At 39.8% G+C, this 25609-nt stretch overlaps 1 protein-coding gene and 1 long non-coding RNA gene across 4 annotated transcripts in view; one reads left to right on the top strand and one right to left on the bottom strand.

Moving 5' to 3' along the window:
- KCNQ5 (potassium voltage-gated channel subfamily Q member 5) overlaps positions 1-25609 on the top strand; it is a 293672-nt gene that overhangs the window by 91593 nt on the left and 176470 nt on the right. Inside the window, exon 1 of one of the 3 annotated variants that reach the window (XM_029999873.2) lies at positions 13483-13547. The exons of the other annotated variants lie outside the window; for them this stretch is intronic. The gene's annotated coding sequence lies outside the window, so the exon portion shown is untranslated. Of the gene's footprint in view, positions 1-13482; positions 13548-25609 lie in introns of those variants that run through there. 3 annotated transcript variants of the gene reach the window in all.
- Positions 18874-19159, bottom strand: LOC121232450. Its single transcript, XR_005930898.1, has 2 exons — positions 19107-19159; positions 18874-19009 (listed from the first exon to the last, which is right to left on the bottom strand). It is a non-coding gene; the product is annotated as an uncharacterized LOC121232450 (long non-coding RNA).

The following is a 25609-nucleotide window of genomic DNA, read 5'->3' as shown; positions in this document are numbered from 1 at the left end:
TATGTGAGTGGACGTACCTTATGAATCTATAAAGCAGATGGCTACTCTGCAATCAGATGAATCAAATATAGCCCTCAACAGCTGGTGATTAGACATGAAGACCCAGTAAGAACTAATTCTTTTGGCTCTCACAGACAGTTTTTGTTTAATATTAAAAACCTCTATTTAAGGCTGAACAAGTTACCCTTCAATTCACTATCCTTGTCAAGATAAAAATAAAGATCCTATATGTGAATTAAAATGAGGCACCTTTTAGGATATTTAAATCCTCCAAAAATAGTCCAAGATTCTGACCACAGCTAAATTCTTATTTAAAGTCCTTGAAGACTGAATTTGTGTAAATTATTTTTAACTTCCTTTGTTGTGCTGATTGTGCCCCCTTGGAAACGATTTATGAATTTGTGTTGAATCCTCAAATAGATTTGGCTGAAATATCTTTGAAAAGAGTAGACACCTTTGAAAAGATGAATCATGCCATTTCAGTGGTTTCTAAAATAAATGTTTCGGCTTTTCTTTTTGAAAGAATGTGTTTTGAAACCAAACAAAATTTTAAAGGCTTTGAAAAGTGATTAAGTAACCCAAGAATAAAATGAATCATGTTATTGACTGAAAGTAGGATAAAAAATTGTGGTATTTTCCCATTTGATTTCATCAACTGGGTGAAAAAAACCTATCAGAATTTCCATTTGGAGTCAACCAGAACTGCTTTTTCCTCTAGTCTTGCTTTGGTTTGGCTGCCTGTGTAAGTCCATTATTTACATAGTATTACTTCTGGGTTGTTGAGTGTAATTACCACCTCCTACAGTTAACCATGACATATGATCATTGGAAACTTTCTTGTTTATGAACTCCATCTTCAAAATTGCTTAGGTTTTCTTCACTTCCCACTCCCACTGAGTGTTTCTCAACTTTGATTAGAAATCTCATTTTCAGCCTTAATTTTCATAGGTAGTTTATGATCATACAGTTTGTACAATGTGATAGCATTGATTATTGGTTAAATATCTCTTCATGATTATCCCACTCGTGTTTAGAAGAAAACTGTATCCACTTTCAGCTCTTGCTTTGATGGCCCGAACAAGCCAAGCTCTTTCAGTTTCATCTTGTGTTGAATACACTTCCATGACTTGCTCATTCAGTTGGGCCTTCTTCGCTCTTGCTTCAGATTAATTTCTCTTTCTTGAACAGTGGCCAAAACTGTACATGGTATACAGGATGTAGTTTCCAGACAGTGCTGCTAATATCACCCCGTCTATACTGGAAATACTTCATCTATTAAAACCCAAGGTCATATTTAACATTTTTTCCACAGCAACCTGACACTGATGGTTTTTAGCCATTCTTGACCCACCCATATGCCTCTTCTTTCTTCTCTGCTATTTCAGTTGAATAGCCTCAGCTTAAAGCCAAAATTATTAATAGGATGTAGTCTTTTAGGACTCGTATCTAGCTCCTGCTCAGTGGTTGGATATTCCTGAATTGGCATTGACATGTTTCCTCTCTTTGGGAAATTGCTACTTTCAAAACTGTAAAAGAAACCTCTGGATTTAGTCAGCTTCCATCTGTCTAATTCCAGGCAGCTTTCATACATTTCCCTTCTCCTTTATTTTCTTCATATATGTTCCTCACAGATACGTTCTGGATACTTGCAAAATACTGAAATCTTTTGCTCCAGCTCAGACGCCCCCTCCTTCCTTTTCAGAGAGAGGTAAAACTCCACTATTCCCTCGACATGACTGGCATTATTAAATGTCTATATGCAACTGTATATTCATTTCAGGTGCCACTTCTCTCAGTGTTTTGTAAAGGTTACCAAGAGTACTAGCTCCATGATGACGAGGGGATCAAGCTTTGCAATTGCTTCCATGTCAGATGTGGTGGTTTCTGAATGTATTTATCATTTCCTATTAGTCATGCTATCTTTCACCTTCTGTTCTTCAGCAAAAAATTTATTTGTAAAACAAGTCAAATAATAATTTAGGTTTTGGCTCATTTTAAATTGTTCAACATTGACCGTCTTATCTCATCCCTTGTAAGTGCGCTTTGTCATCCTGTGTTCAGACAAGTATTTCTGCAGTGGTACCACAAGGTCCCTAAACTCCAGAAGTTTTTAATCTTTAGTTTAATCAAATTCCACATCCCTGCTCCACGTTCTCATCCCTTTCAAGTGTCTTCTCGGTTCAGAACAGATCTTCTCACTCATCCCGTACTTACATTTTCAACTTCTGTCAGAAAACACTTTCAAGCCTTCCAAATTACACGTTGCAGTTGCAGTGTCTTAACGTACTCCTTTGCCGGCTGTGTGACAGGGAGCAAAAATCTTGAGCCCAGTTCAGGTACCTTAGTGTGAAAATATTGCTCTTTTTTCCGGTTATTTCTTAATGTCTATGTACAATATAAGTGTAATTGATCTTTATATGTGCTGATGGTAAGGCTGGCTAGATTTTAGGGTTAATTTGCACAGGAGTGAATGCCACCGGTGAGCAGTACTCCAGATGTGTGCATCTTGAACTCAGCAGTCCAGCTGCTCGGACAGGGAGGGGGAAGAGCAGAGAGGCAGTTTTCCTGCTCCATATTTTAGCTGGCAGCGTTTGCTGTGGGAGTTCATCTACTCCTCAGCAAAGACTTGAGTCCAGAACTCAGTATTAGAAGATTTCTCTCTCTCTTACATCATGTAAAGTGACTAAAGCCAAGTTGCATTTAATCTTTTAATGTAAATACCTCCATTTAAAATTTAAGGCACTTCTCTCTTCTTCATGATTCCTTCTGCTCTGTGCAGATTTTAAAAAACACTGAATAAATTTTGCATATTGGTTATTTTGGGAAGAAGATGGGTAAAATTAAAGACACTAGACAGATGCAATATTCTTTAGTAGCTGAAGTCATAAATTTTGTGCCAGGCTCCCTAAAGTATCCCTAGTAAGTACAGCATCCCCAAAAGTGTTAAACTTTGGGCACACAACCTCTTCCATGGAAAGGCTAAATGGACCCTATATCTGCATGTTTACGTCTGTTACGTATTAATATTTTGACGTATTCTGTGGACAAAAATGTAAATGGTTTTCTCTGCAGTGAAAGAAACTGAAAAGATGTGTCCCGGGTGTTTGCATCGAGGGTATTCCAGCCACTGAGAGCTGGTGTTCAGTCCCCAGGACCCAGCTTGATTCGGGCTGCAGTTAAACCCCCAAATTCCCATGTTGTAAACACCAGGTCCTCAACACCAGCTGGTTTGCTCTTGCATCACGTTGTTTGCCCATTGTGCATGTCAACAGAGCTGTGGTTTAGCAGGTGTATCTGGTAAGGAAGCTGAGGAAAGATGTTGTCAATGTCTGTCAGCCAGAAACCACCCCTTGCTTCATGCTCCTCAAATGAGTAATGGCACAAAACAGAGGTCCTCATCGCACATACCTGTGAACAGTCATAAAACGAACAGTTCTGTGAATGGCACGGTCTGTTGCTGAGTGGGGGAGGTGCAAGATAAATTAATGAAATTGTGACTTAAACCATACTCCATCCTGCACCCATCCTGGTTTTATTCGCATCTTTGACAGGATTTATTTCAAATTTTTTTTATATATCATGTCAGATTTATTGCTCCAGAAAGGAGTTCATTTGTTTTCCTGAAGGGTTAATAAACTACCTGTGTGTTAAGTTATTGAAGATATGAATTTAGTCCAAAGCATCTCTGAAGGCTAGTTTAAAATTAAAGGGAAGGAATGTAAGTAGCATGCAATAAAGCATGCGGCTCTCTCAAGACAGGTACAGTATTGACACTAATAAAATTTTCATTTCTTAGGAAGGGGAAAATAGTTTAAGATATAAATACTAAATTAATCATAAATACATGATCTATATGAAAATCTGAGCTGGGGAAATCGCCTCCATTTTGTCAAGTATTGTACTATTTTTGGAGATTGTATTGTTTGGCTATATTAAACTACTATTCTTGCATTGCTAGTTTCCTAATTGGTAGTTACTTTACACATACTGACACAATGATAGTTATCTTGGTTTGTCGCTGAAAGATTGTTGAGTGGTTACGTACATTGTATCTGGATTTGTAATTTGGTGGATCCAAAAACTGGAGTGTGGGTCCCATCCCCCATTGTAGGGAACTTGAATAATTCCAGGAATAGTTTCATGGAAGTCAGTGGAACTGGTCAGGTGAGCGTCCACTCCTTGATACTATTGGTTCATCATCTGGATGAAAACTAGAAGAAATAGCCTCAAAGTCTGCTTCAGCTAAACATTACTGAATAAGTACAAATTTCTATTGAGCATTAGCGGACAATATGAATTGTGCAGTTTTGCATGCATGTTTGCTTTTTCTACGAGTGCACTGACAATTAGGCTGTCAATACTAGCATGACTGCAAATATGCGCACACTTCACTGTAGGACTGTAAGAGACTGTGTTAGCATAAATGAACATTTTGTTGCTTTTGCCACCACACGTCCCCCTGAATCCACTGCTTGCTTTCTGAATCTATGAACACAGCCAGATTCTCTAAAATGTGTACTATTTTGTGGCAATAGAAAATAAGCTTAATACTTAACCACACCGAGGATGTGCCGGCCTTGAAGGGATGAAGTATTATAAACACTATCACCGCAGACAGTTGAAAGAAACAGTGTGGGAGTCACAATTAAGGGTTCAAGAACCTATTTTTCTTTTTTCTCCCACACACGCTCATCTCTTGTCATATGCTCTTTCAATAGTTTGCAAATTTCAAGTGTTTCTCAGAATGTCCTTCTGCTAAGGAGATTAATATAAATATTAACAGCAACCCAGAATCCGTTATCTGCATTTGTTCAAGGCTCCTCCACAAAGCAGAAGTGCAGTAACTTTTACAAGGCAGAGAAGAACAGCCCAAGTTAAGGTAGAGATTTATGTGCTGACCACCAACGTGTGAGAGTTAAGGCCATGAAGGAGACATTACTTCAAAGAATGCAGCATACTGCCTGTGAATGTGAAGTACCCTTTTGAATTAAAGTACCTTAATTTAAATAGGTTTATATTTAGTTTGGTTTCATTCATGAGAATGGGATAAGTGCTGGATAGATTGTCTCTATTATAAGTGAATAGAAAATTTGCCCCGTTATGGATGCCCTGTTTCTTTCATGTGTTATTGCCTTCTTCAGGAAATGCTGTAATTAGTACGTTACAGGCCTTTAGGATGTTAAGAATGTTCAGTATTTCTCCTCTGGACTTAAACTATGTGTGTTTTGAGTAGTTCAGATAAGGGGTCTTCAGAATTTTTTACATGAGCAAAGAAACATTATTTTTCCTAGGCTGTGTGGTTTCAGTTCACATGGCTAAAGTCTTATGTATTTCTAATTAAAACAGAAGTACTCTCTAGTGACCCTGTCAAAATTAAAACAAGACACCTTCTCATGGAAAATGCTTGATATCTTTATTCACAATCAATAGTAATTGTTGCAATCAGTAATTAAAAGACAATTTTCCTGCATTCCAGTGCCTCAAGCACCTAACTTCTCTTTTGAGCAATAACTTTAAATCTAAGAGGCAATACAGGGTTGCATTTTCTCATGCCTTAGCTCCAAATGAGCCATTAGCATTCAGCAGCAGATAATTTGGCCCTGTGAGTTGCGGTTTGCTTAGAGAACGTTTGCCAGTTAAGCAAAATGAGCCTCAGAGTTGTCAACAGTGCACTGATAATGTAGCAAGTGGTTTTGGTGAGGTCATCAGCTCTTCTAGGAAATAATAGGTGTCTGAAGAACACAGTCTGTCAAATCTGTACTTGGCAGGATCATGTGCAAAGGAACAAGTCAGAAATTGGAAGTTGGATGATGAACCAGAAGTAAACCTAGTCAGCTTTATATGAAATATTCTCATCATAAGCTCCAGTCAGCCCAATGTCTGCAGTCAACACAAGCCTGCAATATCTGACGGAGAGAGTAAGAGCCAGAACTTGCTCAGACTTGCAGTCTCATTGCTAATCTGTGTCAGTAATGCTTGAGGATCAGAGTACAAGATACTGAAGAGGCATCATAGTCAAGAGTAGTTGTCATCCTCTGGAAGTCATACAAAACTGGTCACCGTGTCTGTACTGCCAGTTAAATCTTTTATCCTCATCTTTTAAATATTCAGACAGTACCTGTAAGAAGACACGCCTTCATGTTTCGCTGTTTGTTTGTCTCTCCTCCTCTCTGTCTTTCTCCATTTTTTATTGGCATAAGGAACTGGAAGCAAGACAACTCAGCAGCTCTTGTAGGGGTAGAAGAATGAAGAAGAGCAGCTGCTAATTTGATTGAAATGGGAATGTGGCCAGAGATCTGAGGAAATAATTACAGCAATTGTTCTGAGAGGCCTTAGGCTGTCCTCTTCACGACGCAGAAAAAGCCATGCATGGGGCAATTGAAACCCAGCTAAACTTGAATTAAGGTAGCCAGTTCAGGAGGGATGTCTGAAATGTTTCACTTAAATCACCAGCATTATTTTTAAAGGAAGAGAGGAAACTGGAGGATACATCTAGCTTAATACATTTTTTTGAGTGCTATGACATAATATTGCAGTATATAGTAATCAGAAATTAATAAAAAAAGAGTTGTCAGATCATTGTACCATTTTAAAGATCTTGATTTTGTACAGCTTTAGAAGAAGACACAAAAGACAGAAAGGTGGAAATTTACTTACAGTTCTGAGTCTTGTAACATTTCAGATAAAGTGCATTTTGCTTAACTTCAGCTCTGAGTTGAGCTCCCTCCTAGTCCATGGCAGGAGAGATTTGCCAGTTCATCCAGTGGCTCATAGACTGGTTTGACGTTACAGAAGCGTGCTGCCCTCTTTGTTTGGCTGCAAACAGCAGGAGAACTGCTAAGTCTTCGACGTAAGAACCACTGAGAACCATTTCATCCAGGCGATTAATTTCCTCCCTCTGTGTCGCGGCCTGGCAGCAGAAACCACTGCGATACCTGTGTGGCTGCAGGGATGGTGGGCTGCTGCACGGAGGGGGGAGCAGAGGGCAGTGAGGGGAAAGCGTATATCCCCCTCGTGTAGCTACTACTCACTTCCTCATGTCAGACGGTAGCTTCAGTGTATGGTTTTGGAGGAATCAACACTAGGAGATGTCTGTGTCCTGGTATTTCCAGGGAGCCTGGATAACGTTAGACAATAGGACTAACCGTAAGATAGATGAAAACTAACTGAAGTGAATACTACCCTTTGTGCTAAATCTTTTTTGGACAGAAAAATGCATTTTTGATTAAAAGTTTTGGGGTTGGTTTTTGGTTTTGTTTCTTTTTTCAAAAAAATGCTGACCTTCCATGAAAGGTTTTGGGTTTCCATCAAAACCAAAAGTTTCTGAAACCTTCTCAAGAAAAGCTTCAGTGTTTTCACTTGGCCGCTCTGCCATATCATCTCATGGAATTTATAGAGCAGTTTATTTGTGGTCTCATCCTCTAGTCAATACATGTTCCTTCAAACTCCTGTTCTCAGTTTTCAAAAACATAGTCCATCAGAAGGTATTGTGGCACTGGGGAATCTGGCTTATAAAGGAGAATGGAAATGAGAGAGATGGGAGTGACGCTGATGAGCAGAAACGTTTCCTTGGGGGAAGGCGGTGACCAACTTCTGGCTAGCCACAGTCATGCCACATGGGGCTAAATTGTGTCCTGGACAGTGAGTTTATGAAAAAAAGATTAAAGGACAGAGATCTCCTCTGTCATAAAAGATGGATGACAAGTGAAAGCTTTAGATCCACGTCCCCAAAACAATGAGTAGAGAAACAGATTAAGCTCGCAGCAAAACTGCTATTCCTGGGAAAGAGAAGGCAGACAGGACACCATTCCTTTGCTGGGATACTCCCTGTTTGACCAGAGCCCTGTCTGAACACTATCAAGATACTGTCGTTGCAATTAAAATGAAATTAGATTTAAAACTTTTCATCTGGACCAGGTTTTGGGTTCATTTGACTGATGTGAGAGACTGCATTATAATATCTTTGAATGTTTTCTCCATTGGGGAAAATCAAGCCCAACTCGCTGTGTCCCAACAGACTGCCAAGAGGAAATGCCCCACATCGTATTTAAGTACTAATAGCAGTATGCTAAGAAAATCTTTAGGCTTTCCACCATGAATGCCTTCATTTACAAAGAGAAATATGTTTACATTTGGATAGCTGTGGCACCAGTGTGGAATGACTGGAGAAAGAAAGAGAACTCAATCTCAAGCTTAGTTTAAGTAAAATTAAACCTGACATCAAGAACCATAAGCCCTTTAAAAGTCTTTTTTTAAGCTTTAGTATCTTGTATATTTATAGCAGTTTCAGGATAAACTGTGTTTCTTGTAGCCACCCTTCGATATCCATTCATATTCTTTGATTATCTGTTTTTAATGGAAAGAAACTAGAAGATACTACTGTGATCTCTGTGACAACAGACTTAAAGTGACTATTGCAGTCTTGGGAAATCAAAATTTCAAGGATTCCAGATAGAATTATATCAGGAAAATTTGCTCATTACTGAACCTTTACAGAATAAAAAGATAAAATTAAGTTAAAAAACATCGACAGACAAAACCTTCTGTGGTATCAGACTATTTTGGGGGCTCAGGTAGGGAGCAGCACATTGCTATGGACGTGGTACTTTGATATTTTGGCAGTTACCTGAAAAACTGCTAAAGTGAAATCTTTCTTTACAAGTTCTGCTTGAACAATTGACAGTTTATTGTGAATGCATCATCTAACTATTCCTTTCAAAAGTTAGTGCATACTTGCAAAGGCCTCATTTAAAATTAGTGTCCAGTCTCATTCTTTGGACTTCTTATAGAGAATACCAACAGTCAAATCAAGTGTAGAAATACTGTTAAATGGAGGCATACCTCTGTAAACAGAGCGCCCCATAAAAAACTTTTCTATCATATCTTTTTAGGGTTCATTTCAGTGCCTAGCCACAGGCATCTGGTGCTGTTTGAGATGCTCTCAAATCTTCTTTAGGCCACCAGCTGTGGCTTCTGGAGGATGCAGGTCTCCTGCTGATTGTCGGTCATCTGCCAGCCCTGTGCAGATGTCTCCAGTGGCAATGGTGGCGGTGTTTAGGCAACTGAATTGAGCCCTTGGTTACTATGCATTTGGCCTAACTGCGAGTGGCTGTAATTTTCTACCATTCATGTTTTCTGTGCTTTTTATATGTCTGGCAATAAATATCGTTCAGTGCTTAAGTTAACGTCACACCTGATAGGAAAATAATTTACACACAGGTTTACAGTGTTCCAAATCTGCAGTGGCTCTCGGTCACACATGTCATCTTGTGAAACTGGAATAGCACTAGCAGAAGTATGCTGTTTATTCCTACAGTGCTTGGCCAATATGATGACCACAAAGATTTCCTCATTTGCTGCCGCTCTCCTGCGGCTCACTTGTACAGATTATTGCTGATGTGATTAGGTGTAAGTTATTTTTATCGTCTGCGTTCATATATCCCGATTGCAGAGAGTGGCATGCAAGTAAACTGCATGCTTTTCTTAATGTGCCTGAACATGACTTAGTTATGTCATTCTTTAGAAATTAAAGAAAGAAAAGTGGAGAACAAAGATAGCGGGCTGTTCTGGCAGTCTGTGTTTATTGGGGAGAAAGAATTTTCAAATAAATAGCATTTGAAGTAGAGACTAACCACCCCTCTAAATACAAACTGTTAGTTCCAGGAGCTGGCAGTTGAAAGCAGAGGAGTTGGTCCTTACTGTCCCACCTGGGTGTCTAACGGTCCTTAGGGCGGTCTGCGTCCCGGTGCCGAGGGCAATCCTTGGGAAACTGAAGAACTGCCCATTGCTGGCAGTGACCTTCGCGGTGAGCCCCGGCTCTTCCTCACTGACACCTATAGGTTTTCAACTACACCATTTACTCTTTTAACAGAGAAGACCATTGTAAATGTTTTGAGGATCTTCGATAAAAGAGAAAGCGAGTAGAGTTAAGCTCATTAAGTGTCTCTAAAAAACACTTTCTGATTATGCCAGTCATTCTACTGCAGCCAAGAAAGCCAGGAAAGCTAAAGCAACATTTCTTGAAAAGTGTAGAGGAAAATATGAAATGTTGTTATCATGGATTCATTTGGCTTTGTTTTGTTCCTTTCTGGAAACGTGTTGGGGGAAAAACATCACCAGGACTGCTACGCCAGCACCTTGGTATACGGAGCCCTGAGCTCTTTTGCAGGGTTTTACTTTCTTCCTGTGCATGTGTGGCTGCCATCCGTGCTAATCAAACTCAATCAGCAGGAGTGAACTGCTTTGTATTAACTATTGTTCTCCTGACTGCGGTATTTTATAATAGATTTTTAAGATCTGCACTGACTCATACAATGCATATCTAATCAAAAGTAAATTAAACTGCATACGCTGACTTGATATTAATGACAGAATATAAAAGTCCAGTGTTTTCTTTGTTTTCTCAGTGTATATTATTGTGTGTCCTTAGACCGAACTTTTGATTTTTAATTAGTGTTTTTATTCAAGGTGATTTAATATATAGCAGATATTTTTTTTTTACTCTGAGTCCTTAAAATTTTCTATTTCATGCACTTAAGTGGAATAGGAGTTCATACATATTCATAGTTTGATGAATTATGCTAACAACAGTTCTTTGTATTTTTAGGGAGTCTTTACCAATTTTCATGAGCATTTTAAACCTATTATATAGCACTTATGTTTATAAAATTGCTATAAGTAGTTGTCTATCTGGTCATCACTAATACAGCTATCTTTTCTCTGTTCTTTTGATACTTTAATTGAAAATGTGTGTCAGCATTTTTTCAGGGAGCTACAGTTTAGCTATAAATATGAGTAATAAACTAGTATCTACAGAAACACCGCCAGTGTACTAAATAAAGAGCCAAGGTAGGTTTAACTGGCTGCTATGGATGCTGGTCAGTGTAGATACCTGCCTGAGCTGCAAAACCTGCTCGAGAAGCCAATTAATTCTCCTTAACACAGCACAGCGAGTTCGTATACTGAGTTACTGAGCTTCAAGGTAGCTTCTGTCCACTTCAGTCGCTGTGCCTTCAGACCGAGGTGTTGGGCAAACAGGGGCCTATTATATGTTTAGCAAGTGCTTTCCTTCTGCGTGTAACAGACCCAGAACGGCCCCATCCCAAAGAAACGTGTCCTACAGCGTTCCAGGAGGCTTCAGCTCTTGACTCGTGACAGAATTTTTCCCTTCCGAAGGGGCTGAAGCACGTTTTGTTTTTACAAAAGAAGTAGCTCTTCAGTCCCGAGTTGCAATCCCTGTGAGGGTTTGCCCATGCATTCGGATACCGCCCGCCCAGACGCACCGGTCCCTAATCCCGGCGCCTTCGGAGAGCCACATCTTCCTATCTCTGCTCAAGAAGTGATCCTTTTTGTTCTAGATGGCTCTTGCCAAACATAAACCAATAATCTTTTCCTTGACTCCGCCGAGAGTCCTGAGGGTGTAACTCCTCTTCTTTTGCTCTTCCACCAGATTCTCCTCATCTGTTAATATGTAATGCTTGTGCAGCATTTTTAAAGTATTGCCCGGCCGTTAATCCTCGCAGCAGCCCCAGGAAGCAGGTGACGTTATCCCCGTTATTTATATTTGAGAAGGTCTACCTTTGAACTCGGCGCAGCATCATACTAGTCAAGGTCAGAGCAAAGGGTCCCAGATTCCCAATCCCGCCTCCTCCCTTCCAGAAGCCCTGCTGTCTGCTGTGCCTCACCGAAGGTTTCTGCTTAGGATGTGCGTGTTTGGTGCAATCCGAACAGTGAAAGGTAGGAGGGCTGCAGATGGAAATACTGTTGCCTGTATTTCCTGTGGTTTTCTTGTGGGTTTTTTGTTCACGGGTGTAGGAGAAGACCATTATCCCTTTCATCATAATAAGAAATGACTCGTAACTTAATAGTCTGGAGAACTTGGAGAGTTGCCTTAAGTCAGCATTTGTGCTAAGTAAGCTGGTTGGTTTCTGGATTTTTACCTCTTTTGGATTCTCTCTTTTCTTCTGAAACTACTCAGAAAAGAAAGGGCTAGAAAGCCTGTCATGATGTCAAGAAGAAAATTAAGAGGTACAAAATTAATCTAGATTGTAATAAGAATTCAGTACTTTTATTATTAAATTATATAGGAGTTTAAATGAGAAAGAAAACAACTAATATGTGCAACAGCCACTAAAGAAAGCAAATCATTAGTAGATATTAGTATCTGCTTTATATTAATAAATCTAAAGCAAATCATTATCTGAAGGAAATAGCAATATACTGTTTTAACTAAATCTCCACAGGAAGGTGTCTTATTTGTTCCTTTGGTGGATAACAGTTTGTATTATTTATCTTCAGTTCAGTGACACTAGTGGAATTAGTGGAATTGGTTCCATGAATTTACCAACCGAAGACTAAAAGAAATGACAAGACTCTGTTACCAAATTGCTTATATTGTGTATAGTGACTGTGTTCTGATAAGCTTCAGAATAAACAGCAGCACTTTCTCCTTGCTTGCTAAAAGCTTATTTAAGGAGATTATTCTCAATGCCATACACCTGGAGATGAAAAGCTTTTACATTCCATCTTGAGAGAGACATTAAATTGCTATTGTTTGTCTCCTGTGTTTTCCTAAGTGGTGCTTAATGATTATTTATTATTACACATTATTTATACATGTATGCACGCATATTTATTGCACCTTTTTAGGCCTTATTAGCTCTGTTTAAGCACTCCAAAATCAGAGAGTAATTTAAAAAAAAAATAAAACCAGAATATTCATGCTGATATAATTGAGATTTGATAATGAAGAAGCTTTTGCACCTCTGCCAAAAAATTTAAGTTATAGTTTTACATGCCTATCAGATATTCTAGACTAACACTCGGACCGTGTAAAATGAATGTATTTCTTTGAGAAAAGTATCTGGCCTGTGCAGTCATTTTTTTAAAGCGCACAGTTTTAGAAACAACAGAATTTTAGAAATGCAATAATCCCTAACTGTGAAGTAAGCATTAATGAGGTTCAGCTATGCAACGCAGAGCTGTCTGAAAGATCTCATTCCAAAGCAGAGAAATCCGTACTGTATAAAGGTACCTCTTTTGCTATATTCCCACTTGTAAAATTCTGCCCTTAAGTCGCAAATTCATCTTCTGCCAGTAAGCTAGAAATGGAAACACAGTTGCCTGGGAGTGAATAAATTTTATTTGGATGCAATTTTATTTCTCTAGTACATTTTTAAGCTAACTTTTTATTTTTATAGACCGAGGGAGTGAGGAGGAGACTAAGACTAGAATTTCTCAAAACAGAATGTTTCCTTCAGATGCATGTTGGCTGTGAGAGCCTTGCATAAAGAAATCATTCACACATGCCCTAGTAAGCTGGAGTTCATTGAAGTGACACTGTGCTGCCCATAGCCGTTCCAGCCCACAGGCTAAACATTCTTCTGGCAAAATGCTATCAAATTCCCACTGACTCTGTTCACTTAAAGAGCAATTCATAAGTAAGTGCCTTGTTTTTGAAAAAGCAGAGGAGCTGTATGTTCCTGGCACTCCGCGATGCCCAGCCCTGGATAGCGGAATGTATTTCCTCTCACGATAGGAAGTCAAGGGTAGGTTATTTTCATTTAGCATTTTTTGAATATTTTTTGTTTTATAACAGAATATGCTCTGGTATGGATGCTCTGAGTGAAAAGATCACACTGCATCAAATATAAGCTATCCTTCATGGGTATGACATCTGAGGGACAGAGAAGAACATTGCAATGCAAGGCGTTCTCCTTTGTGCTGGTATTCACCCAGCTGTGCACTTTCAAGTGGGAGATGAAAAATTAAATGTTCCCTCTGTTTTTTATCTCTTTTGGGTTTACAGTCACAATGCATGGAGCTCAAAATTTCATCTTGCGTGATCAGAACATAGAGTTAAAACATTCGATAACACAATTACAAAACTGGTAAAAAGGTAGGATTTATTGAAAAACCTGTGATGTGTAAAGAGTAACAAATTCTGTCTGGGCTGTTCACATGTGTTACCAAAGGTTAATCTTATTGCTGATTTTACGTCTTTTTAGTTTTAATTATGGTATTTTTGTCTTGAGTGCAAGGGTTGGGTTCTCTTTAAGTGAATATTAAAGTAGTCGCAATGATGCTATGCCTTACATTTTTGTATAAGCTACACAGTAGATTCCAAGTGTATATTTAGAGGTGGAAACCTATTGCTGGACAAGTATTAGGTTATCATTCACATTAATATTATAACATCAGGTGGTTGATTTTGATTTGAGTTTACATTTAGCCTTATTTTGTTAAATATATTTTAGCACCTCCTGTATAGCTTTATATCTTCTTTAGCCCTTGCTATATACTGAGATACTTAGGATAAAGTAGCTTCTAGGATGCATTGGTTTGCAGTGATTCACATCATCCCTTGCCGAATAAGTAAATACTTGCATTCGGTTGCGTTGGTATACCGCCATTAAAATATATGGGTCTGTATTATTATAAATGGAAGGGGAAGTTGGTACAAGTTTGGGGGTTTCTGGGTGGTTTTTTTTTTAATTCACTGTTCGATTGCCATAAGTTATTCTGGATTTATTCTTGAGCAATGATGAAGAATCTGTGTCACCCATGTGTGACAAGTTCTGGAAGCTAGACTACTTTTTGGGGTGGTACCAATATTAGGGTCCAACTTTACTCTGCAAACCGTGTGAGAGTATTTGAAGTCACTGAAGTTTTGTACCTTGTAATTCATAGGATAATTTGATGAGGGATTGTCATAGGGCCACGAGATAAATAGTGTGTGAATTAAAAGCTGGTATTTCCACAGGTGATTTTCTCGTCGTGTCAGTGCAGTATTACGTGGAGTGTGAATTTCCTATCAGTTCTCCTGGTCCACGGACTGTCATCAGCCCTGCGCCTGTTTCGCTGATGACTAAATTCTCACCTGTCCTCTTCTCCAGCTTTCTCCTTATCTCTTATCGCTGTTGTCCCAGGCCATTTTATTATCGCTATCCTTCCTCTGTGCTTCACTAAGTCTCCCTCTCCTCAGCACAGTCTCTTCCAAATTCTCAATTTAGCCTCAGCTTCGCCACTGCTTTCTCTGTTCTTTGTCTTCCTGTTAATTTTGAAACCTCATGGATGATTTTTTTAGGATTGTTTCTCTTTTGCAAAAATCAAAAGACATGTAGAAAAAGGTATTCGTTATTATTTAAAGCGTGCGGTCTCTAAACGTAATGCTAGAGACCAGTCGGGAGCCCCGTTGTATTTGTAAATCGTACTGCTAGGTGCAGCCCGGCCCTGAGGTGAGCCTTGGAGCTCGTGGGTCCCACTGACACCGTACGTAAAGCTCTGGCCTAACCCATTTCCACGGTGGGATCTGTCTCCCATCCATGTTCCCGGTCTACGAGGATGACTTCATGCAGGGAGCCGGGCTGGTGTCCGCAGCTCCGGCGAGGACGACTGCCCAGGCACGCTCAGCATCTTTATCCCATGCCGCGAGCTCTCGCTCCTTTTGGGGTCGGGAGCGGGCGCCGCCGGGATCGAGTGTTGTACAGCTGTCCGGCGGCGGATATCCGAAGTGCCGCTGCCCCGAAGCGCAGTGTGAGCCCTCTCCTCTGCGCAGCGGGATGGCTTCCCGGCCGTCGCAACGGGAAGAGGTTCGGGTTGCAGGACTGGCACCCAGCAGCAGGCTTTGAACTTGGCGGCGTTGTCACCAAGGGGACAGTTGGTCCTGGGGAGGCAGGCACGAATGCCACGCTGCACTCCTCAGAGTTCACGGGCGATGTTCTTCATAGCTCCGGGGGCCAGAGGCGGGCTGGGGATAAACGCTGTGGTGCGAATTCTCTTCTCCCACTCCGTTCGCTTACTGCGTCTGCTCCGTTTGATTCCACTCGGTTGGAATCGGATTTCCTTTGTCGCCATCTAATACTGCGTATTTCAACAGAGGAAAACCAGATACCGTTTTTTCTGATGTAACTCCCTTTGCAGAAGGGTTCACGGTGGCGTCAGGCTCGTTGAGTTCTGAACGTTGCGTAATTGCCATTGAAAGTTCCTATAGCTGCCAGAGCTGTTAACTCTTAATAAATTTTACACTATCCAAGTTCCTGAGAGTCACTGATGTGCTTTTACAGATCACAGAAACAGGTGATTTTGTTAGTTTGATGCATCCTTTTGCTTTCTCAGTAAGTTTTATCTTCATTACTCTAACAGCCTTACAAATACACTGTGACTTTGCAGTGAACAACATTTTCTTGGGAGGAACTGATTTAACTGTGCTTAGCCATCCACTGGAATTGTCACTGTGGATCTATGAGAAATAAATAACTTCATCATCATTATCTTTAGCATATTACAGTTTATTTGCTTACTCATTATCTCCTTGAAATGGAAAACCCTTATGAGCAATACAAAATCTGAGAGGCATCTGATACTCATATAAATAGCTATGCTCGTTGCTTTTTTACCAACTCATATCTCTGACAATGTGAATTTACTAACCCCTGTAGCTGGAAATTAATCATGAAAGTATATGGAGTGCCACCAAGCTAGGATCAACATCACAGTGAGTGAACTTGCCCTCTTCCATTGTCTAAGTGGTAATTCCTCATTATTCATCTCACAAGAAATGGTGTCTTGTCGTACAACTTAGAAAAAAAATGATTGCTTAGTAACGCCAAAGTATTCCATAAAGTGATATGATTAATGCTCTTCTCGCTAGATCTGCTGATGGAAGTAAAGTCTTATTCAATTCCCCTGTGGAGACACAGTGAACCAATATCTTTGGCAATAATTTTAAGCAGGAAGCTTTCTGCTTATCTCAGCTGTATTGTATAGTCATTTCAGAATGCACATTAAATAGTTGGAAAGAGGTTGTAATGTGGTTGGATTTTCCCTAAGTCACCGAGGCTTCTTTCGCTGAATACAGGTTGTGGTGGAGCTCTTTCCCTTTCTGCCATTTCAGATCATTCAGACTTCTTCAACTTTATTATTGTTTGGTATAACTAATGCCAGATAATATGACACTTCCTTAATTGAGTGCAAGTAGTTCTGTGTTCCTCATGCCTTTTATTGGTTTTGGCCAACCACCTGCCACAGACAGTTCTTTTATCTACTGCAGATATCAGCTCAGATAGCTGACGAGACCCACAGCATTTCATTAAATTGTTATTGCAAGTTAGCTTCTCGATTCCTTTAACTGCCCTTTTTTTTTCTATGAGAAATCATAAAGAAACATTGAACAGCTCTTCTCTTTAGATGTCTTTATATTAAACACACACCGTAAGAGAAAGCAGTAAGGCAGAAAACTTTTTCCCATTTGGAAATCAGCTACAGAATGCAATATAAGCACCTTGCCATGGAATAAGCCTTGCAGTTTGTGTTGCCCGCTATTGGGGCGGTTAACGTGCTGCAGATGGTTGGTGGCAAAAGTGAGCAGCGGCACAGGGCAGCCCTTCTCCCCACCGCTGCGTGCTGGGCTCCCATACAGCAGACGGTCTTGGTGCCTTCTGCCTCTTTGCCTTGCTGATTTTGATTTCTCTCCAGACCATTGACTAAACTTATAAAATAAACCTAAAAGACCAGGTCCTCTTTCTCAGCTTTTTATCCGCTTTATTGGGAGTCAAAAAAATGTAGGTGAAGCTATCACATATGGCATTCTGAAAAAAAAAGCTTAACTTTTCTTACAAGCAAAAATAAGAAGTCACTTCCAATCTGCTATGTACTGAGAAGAAATCAAGCAGACACTTGCAGGGTGAAAACACAGTATATGTCTGGCAAACTTTTGGAAATAGTAGAATCAGTCAGCTTTTGGATAGACTCACCATAATTTGCAAAAACGTGGTTATTTGCAAGCAAACTTCTGCATGGTGTAAAGCAGCGTACAGTGTTCTAGCATGTAGTGATACCCTTTTTATTTGGACCTCTTCTAAATGTTCCCTTCTCTATAACACAAGGTCTGTAACTGAGTCTTTTAAGGCTCGGTCCTATATATTATAAGCAGCTGGAAAATTTCACACACCCACTGAAGGTTCCAATGAACACAAAATACCACAGAACAGATGCCAATAAGAGGTATTTTTAGCGGCTCATGTCACAGTTGCTGTTTGCCTCCGCAGTGACAGCTAATGAGCTTTGAATGGCTGGGAGAAATAGTGCATCCTGCAGTAAAAGCCTGAGAATGCCTCTCCCTTCTTTAACGCAGGCAGTAAATGTTTGCTTGGGGTCTATCTGAAGCTTTATAACAAACCATTACAGCACATTCTACACTGGTTAAATGGATTACACCGCAGACCTCCATTTCATACATTTATTTCCATAAGAATCTGGCTTGACAGCTTATTGTTTGTTTGCTCTGTAATATTGGCTGCTAGAGGTAATGTTATTGTAAACAGAGCTTGACTGAGTGAACATTTGTTACTAGTAGTTAATATTTTCTTACATTTTCTTGGCTTTGGACAAGGAGTACTTAAAATGTAAGGAAATCCTTTCCATACATTTTCAACTGAAGTTGAAGCTGTTTATCATTACATAATGGAAAAAATGCTAAAAATGTCATCGACTGAGTGAAAGAAAATCGTCCTTATGTTGGGGTTTCTTATTCTTTCTCCCTTACTTTGCACCGTTATATTACACAGAATGTAGCATGTTCCATTCCCAGGAGAAAGCCAGATTGATATTGAATGTGTAACCAGCTGGTTGTTTACCCTTCATTATTCATACTGACAAGGCATGAGAGGAAGAAGTAGAAAAAGAAGGAAATCCAAACTCGTTGGTATAGTTGTTCCCTTTTGTCTCAAAAAATGCCGATTTGAAAATTCAGTACAAGTGACTTAGGAGAAAAGCACCTGCGTACTCTGTCAACTTACCTGCTGGTTTTATGGTATATGTTCATAGAAATTATTGACTGACATATTGAGGTGTGTGGCAGTTAGCCCTTCTTTGTTAGAAATGGGTTTATTATTCTTGTGCTTCCCAAAGAACAGACACTGAGCGTGCAACTACAGAAAGCACTGGATGGACCTCCTTCTGCTAGCCCAGAGTGAAAGTTGTTTTACAGTTGTTAGCCAAGCGTAAAAACCTGTGTAAACCCAGAGAACATTATTTCACAAGATTTCAGAAGACGAGTGGCAATGAATCAGAGCAGAACTGAATCTCAGATGACCAGATCATGACACCTTTTATGTACACATACGCAGGAGGTGCCTCTGGGATTAGAAGCGTGCATCCCGGAGAGGGGCTGCCCAGCATCTGACGCGGGATTTTGAACACGCTATTTATCCTTTCTCAGATGACATAGGAACAATATGTATTTCCTGAGAAGCATTCTTTAGTACAAGAAATACGTAAGTTTATACTAAACAGCTTCTATCCTCTGCAAGTCTAGTGTTCAAGTTATCAGTGAGGAACATGTGAATAGGGCTGTTTGCTTTCGGTTTGTAGTCAGGAAATTGAAGCGGAGCGGCTAGGGGATTCCCCCGCTGCACATACATCTCTGCATCCTGTTCAGTCTGAGACTTCTTACTTTAAGCTTGACTGCAAAACATTACTTACATTCAGAAACTTTCTTTTTGCGTGTATTTTTTTATTTCTGCTCTCCTCGTCTTTTCTTTGCCATCTTCAGAAGTCTGGTTTCTGGTTTCTGTTGATTTCAAAGGTTATTGGCTCATCTGCACTGCGTTTTGAACTGATTTGGCTGTGAACAGTTCTCTTAAAGTCAGTTTTCCTGGCTGCTAGCAAACAGTAGGAGAGCCTTAGGTGGTCCTGAATACCTGTACCAAGCTTCACCTACAGAAGTGAACTAAATCTGCCAGGGCAGAGGCAAAATATTATTTCCTGATCATCCATAAAATTAAATGTTTGAATGATTTATGGTTCATGGGATATTTCTGCCAAGGCCAGCTGGATCTCTTGCAGACCGGTAAACATGAGCCCCACACAGTGCAGGCTTTGGCTGAAGACGTGGGGTTGGTCAGGGCTAAGAATTGGAGGAGGAGGTTGGGATCCAGCTGTGGGTCCTTCTGCTTGGGTGGCAGGAGAGTGGGGGACATCAGGGACATACGGTTGGGGTCCAGCTTTTGGTCCAGGCATTTGCGGGTCCATTCAGAGGGAACATCTGTGAACCCACCAGGGTGGTTCACCAGGATGGCCTCCCGTAGGCGGAGGCCTGGTTTGGGATGTGGCACTCCGTTACTGTCTGACCACGGCTCATCGTGTAACTAGGGACGTGAACGCCTCGTGAGACATGCTTGTAGAAGTGGAAAATAGCAACTTTCGTCCCTTAGCTCTCCCTGGTAGATGTGTCACTAATATCTAGAAGCATCATGATCATCTCCCTACTCAGAGTTTTGAATGTGTAGCCAAAACTGAGCTTTTGCTTTCTTTTGTGCCTGAAGAGATTTCGGTTTGTTGTTGACTGTTACACCAAGTGGTCTTTTAGTTATTGCTGTGGAACAGCAGCATGTGATGTCTTCAGTTATTTCCCACTTTGTCCAACACCGTGTGCCATCATTGCCGATCAACTCTTTTTTCTTTTTTGTCTGTTTCCTGGTATCTCTAATGTTTCTTTATGCTTTCGTTCTTCTTTGTTATTCTGTTGCCTTTTAAAATGTTTTCTGTTCTTTACCACCTGCGATATTCAGCAGTTCGGCTCTTTCTTCCGTATCATTTATAATGCTCTAAGACGAAGACTGAATTCTTACTGCAAATTACCAGTGAAATATGCCAAACCAGTGGCACTCTTGCTATAGATGATGACAAAATGTCAGTAATGTTTTAAAAATTTTTTTCTATATGTTCGTTATCACTGCCAATATCTTCTTGTTTAGTGGAAGGAATATTAACTATTTTGAACAGTTAACTACTGTATAAACTGGCATACCTTGAGATTTTTAGTAAACCCTGGAAATTACTTTTCTGTCTACAGCAGCCTATTCTGCTGGCCTTCTGTCAGGATCTTGAATTTTTCACAGTTCTTCCGCTGCCAAATGTTGGCTATGAAGTGATTAGTTTTCTGAGAAATCCACTCTTGGCCTCTGTAATGAAGATAAATGCACTGGATTTCCATATCTCTAAAGAGTAGCTTTTAAATAAAGGATACAGATTCTGGTGAATTCTGCTTGGATCCAATTTTAATGACTAATTTAATCATTCAATAGCATTTTTCTTTACTAAAAACAAATGTAAACTTTATAAACGGAGCCACAGATCAAAAGGAAAAAAAGGAAACAATATGTTAATTATTGTTCCTACCTTCAAATTTGTTTTCCTTTGAATAAATGCAGTCAGGTCAAGTAGCAGATACACCAAACATTGACTGTGTCTTATCATATATAGTTAATTCTTCTTTTTAAAGGGTAATATTATTAATTTTTGCAAATTATTGGCAAATGTGACTGTTTAATGAAAAGAACTTTGGCCCTATCAGTTGCCTCAGAACACATCCATATGCCAGCAAGTGTGATACTAGATGGCTGCGTATCTCCAGCATGGTGTTTTGACCAACATTTTACAAAAGTTGAACCAAAACAGCAGGACTAGTCCAGGCTCATTTTCATGACCAAACCCCGTGAAGAGAGTATCACCACTGTTTCTATATTAGCTTATTTAAGATTTCCCATCTAAATAAGGTTTTTGAAATGCAGAGAATGCAATTAAGTGTAGGAGGGCTTCCGAATTTTAGCACTCTTCCTTCTTCTGCAGCAGCTAGCTGTCTTCTCTTTATATCCCTGGGCAAATCTGGGGTGAAACTGTTGAATATAAAGATTTTTAGGTTTTATAAGGTGTTTTTTTCAGCCTGCACAACTAAGGCTGTGTCTACTTCTGCTTCTATGAACTGAGCCTGAGGTTTATCTTCTGTACTAGCAGTAAGCTTAAATGTTCTCAGGAAGAGGATTAACAATTTGTATATTGTAAAGGTAGTGCCTTAGAGGCATCGGTCTTTAAAAATAAGAACAGTGGTGGCTGTGTTTACTTTAAACAGGGAGCAAATTGATTCGCCTGAATTAGCTTTCAAAGTAACTTTATGAAGTGTAAGGAGAAGCAAAAAATGTCAGGATATTAGAAATCTACAGGAAAATAAAAGTATGCTCATAAATAACATAATAGGAACAGTGGAGAGAAAAAGTAAGAAGATAAAAGCCTTTTTTTTATATTCAGTGGAAATGCAGCAGCATATGTTTGCAAAGACGACTCCAGTTACCCTTCTAGCTGAGGGTTTCCTAGTGTGGTTGTATTTTATATACTTTCAGGAGGAGCTGAAAACTGTTCTCTGTCATTAGCAACTTGTAAAATAAGTAACAGATGCTTTGGCTGTGTGTGGCTGAAAGAATGAGCTTGGGTTGTTCCACTTTGTATCTCTCTAGCCAAAATAGCTGTTTTTACCAAGTACTGACTGATCTGTACAGAATCAAGGTAGGTACTTTACTAAAAACCTCTAAACGGTGATTTAAAGATAAAAAGAGGTAAATGTGCATTTCTTTAGATTCAGTGCAGTTTGGAGAAACTTTGGAGAAGCCATGGGATTTGCACTGGAAGACATTGAGGTGAGGTTGGTCACTTGGCTGTGGGGTTTGGAATAATGTTGGTTTTTTTTTTTAAAAAGGAAACAAGCACAATCAAAATAAAAATATAAAATCAAATATTCACACTCCATGGATACTGATAAATGAGTCATTCTATCTAGAGATAAGGATTTATAATGCAGTAAATGCTTCTAATATTTCTTACACAAATCTTCCTCTTGGGATGAAAACCAGTTGGAGAGGTATCTTTTATGTGATTCTAATATGAGCAAAAAATATTTTTTGTTATAACCCATTGAACTTAAAAAGTATCACTATAATATCAGTGGCAAGATTATTCTTGTGCACTTTCTCTAAATTCTGTTTTTATTTCTGATTTCATTTCATCGTTTGGAAATCAAAATTTAATTCAGTGAAAAAATGTCTTACTTTTTAAAATCTGGAATAGTCATGGAAATATGTGGATTTCCTTTCCATTTTCATTTAATGCTTTTGTTGTTTTTTTTCTTTTTTACTCTGACAAAATTGATTAGTTGGACTAGCTGCTTTGCGGGGCTTTCTACAGTTGCTGAACATATTATAAAATTAAAGCAGTTGCAGAAAACATCTGAAACAAAACTAGAATAAAATTAAAAATTTAGTGATGAACAGGGAAGGACATCTCAATTCTCATTCGGTGTCTGGTGAACTCTAATTTTTCAAGATTTCTGTATTTCCACTTTGCCAGCAGACTTGATGTAATGTTTTAATATACGGTAGAAATGATTCATGAAGTAGCTAAAAATGATGTGCAGTGTTGGCATGAAGTAGTTAAATATCAAATTAACTGCTAATATCGGTGTGGTGCAAGCCTGCACATCATCAAAACAAGCAAAAGGATGAATGCGCAAGAAGTCTGACGGTTTGGGTTTTATTGCTGGTCCATCTCCACTGGTTTTGTGAGATGGCAGTAACGCCGCAGCAGCCATGCCTTGGTATAACACCGAGGCTTGTTATTATGGCATAATCATGCGATAGTGTTGCTCTTCTCTCAGGGAAGTTGATCACCAGTGAAAGACATGAAGAGAATAATCTCAATAAAATGCGTCTTTTGGATGCCTGTTCGTGGGGTAAGAAGCTTAGGCTGTACATTACTGTCCCACCGAGTGTTCTATGTTTACAATGAGGTTCTGTGTAGTTATGTATTTGCAATGAAAAAGACTTTTTCGTATAAAAAGTACTGATAACAGAGGCTGCAGCACAGAGTTTGCAGTGAATGTAGAAAAAAAAAGGATGTACAAAGGCACTGTAAGCAGACCTCTTTCTAGTGCTTTAGCAATATCAATGGATTAATCACGATAAGGTCTATGCTAAAGAAGCATGGTTTCTCTTTTCGGGATTGGTAAATGAATGCAGAAAGGCAAAATGCTCTCTCTTCCAAAAGCAGTCACTGATAGCCCCTGCCTGATTTACAGCAGGTTAGACTTGATTCTGAGAAACCGGGGCAGCCGCAATTCCCGCTGAAGTGCTGCCAAGCCGAGGGCTGATTATTACAACAATAAATCAAGGTAGGCTGTTTGGAACTGGTGGAACACATCTCGGTAGGATTGAAGCATCCAGTGTAAGTAGTAACAGGAGAGGTACTGACATCACAGGAAAGAATATTTGAGATAAGTTACTGTCGTACCGAGCTCCTGGGTAGTGACCTGATCTGTTACACGATTTGAATCCATTTGCTAAGGCATTAGTGTTACCTGGGTCGTAGGATAAAGTATTCAGAGATACCTGTCGATTTCTTTTCCTTTTCTTGCAATGGTGCCGTGTCATTTTGGCCGCTCCGTTGCACTTTGGTTGCACAGAGCAGATAAGCACTTTTTCTTTAAAATAAAGAATTGCTAATAAGAACACTGCCTGTCAGCTTCTTCTCGAACCCCCCCTCTCCTTTCTGCGATGCCAGCCCTGTCCCAAGCACGGCAGCGATCCGAGAGCTGCTCTCACACGCCTGCTACAGCCTCAAAAGTTGTTTTGCTGTAGAAAGGCGGAGAAGCGGAGTGGTTAGGTGAGCCACCCCTGACTCCCAGGCTGGAGCAGTGAGCAGCATCGCCAGTCCGAACAGCTGAAAGGCAGTTTCCTTCTGCTACTCGGAGCGTGGGACGCTTTGGAAGGCGGCTTCTCTTCTGCGGCCGCTGAACCGGCACATCTGGGAGGCTTTGGGCAACCGCTGGAAGGAACGGGCTTTTCCAACAGGCTGATGGGATTGTTTAAATTCCAGTAGGCCCAGACCTGGAAATTAGGTATTATCATTTGGTACGTGCGAGCAGATTTTGTGTTTCACCATGGAGGACCTGTAAAACCACTAAACTTACGGCCCTGCTGCTTGAGTTAAGATTTAGAAAGAGAGGGCGAAAGTCTGCGTATAAACTGCTGAAGACCTTGTGTGGTTTTGTGGATTGGAGTTAATGAGGTGAGTAGGTCCAAACTAGTAAAAGAGCCGAGGAGCTGGCTGCGTGACTTGTGCTGGCAGGATTTGTCCCGCAGGCGATGGGAGGAGAGGTGGCTGGGGAAAAGAAATGGCCGAGGCTATTATAAAGGGCCTTAAGACGTCTTCCTCCCCCCCTAATCACAGCTGTGCTCTCCAGGTACTGAAGGGTAGCCTGAAGGGAAGACCCAGGAAGAAAAGATTAATTTGAGAAATGCTTAGAGAAAAATAATGAAACAGTTCCCTACGTGTGACATTTCCTCTCTGCTTATGAAAGGCTGTTAAACATGTGCACACACTTCAAGACTTAAGATCCTCCACAGTCAGTAGGTGAAAATCCAGTGTAATTTAACAATTGATTTTTACCAAGCAGTTAAATGCAAATGAAAGAGTCTCTAAACTAAATAGAAACTTAATGGGAGATGAGATGTAAGTCTATAATCTTTCACTCTGTCTCATCAGAATAAGAATTTAATTTAACTTACAAGGAATATGCAAATGGTTTCTCTGTGTTATCATTCATATTCCTTCTAATGGGAAGCTAATTAAAAGAAATGGAGAAGACAGAGAGGAAAAAAACATCAAAGATAAGTTTGACCTAAAATATAGATTTTACATATCACGTTTACAGACTACAAGAATATTTCCATTTTGAAGTAAATAGTGTAGCATTAACAGTGCTCAAAATTCAATTGATTAC

This window comes from Aquila chrysaetos, chromosome 2 (assembly GCF_900496995.4).
Source record: "Aquila chrysaetos chrysaetos chromosome 2, bAquChr1.4, whole genome shotgun sequence".
Lineage (NCBI taxonomy): Eukaryota > Metazoa > Chordata > Aves > Accipitriformes > Accipitridae > Aquila > Aquila chrysaetos.
The sequence above is the reverse complement of the archived record's forward strand: the minus strand, read 5'-3'. Positions and strand labels throughout refer to the sequence as shown.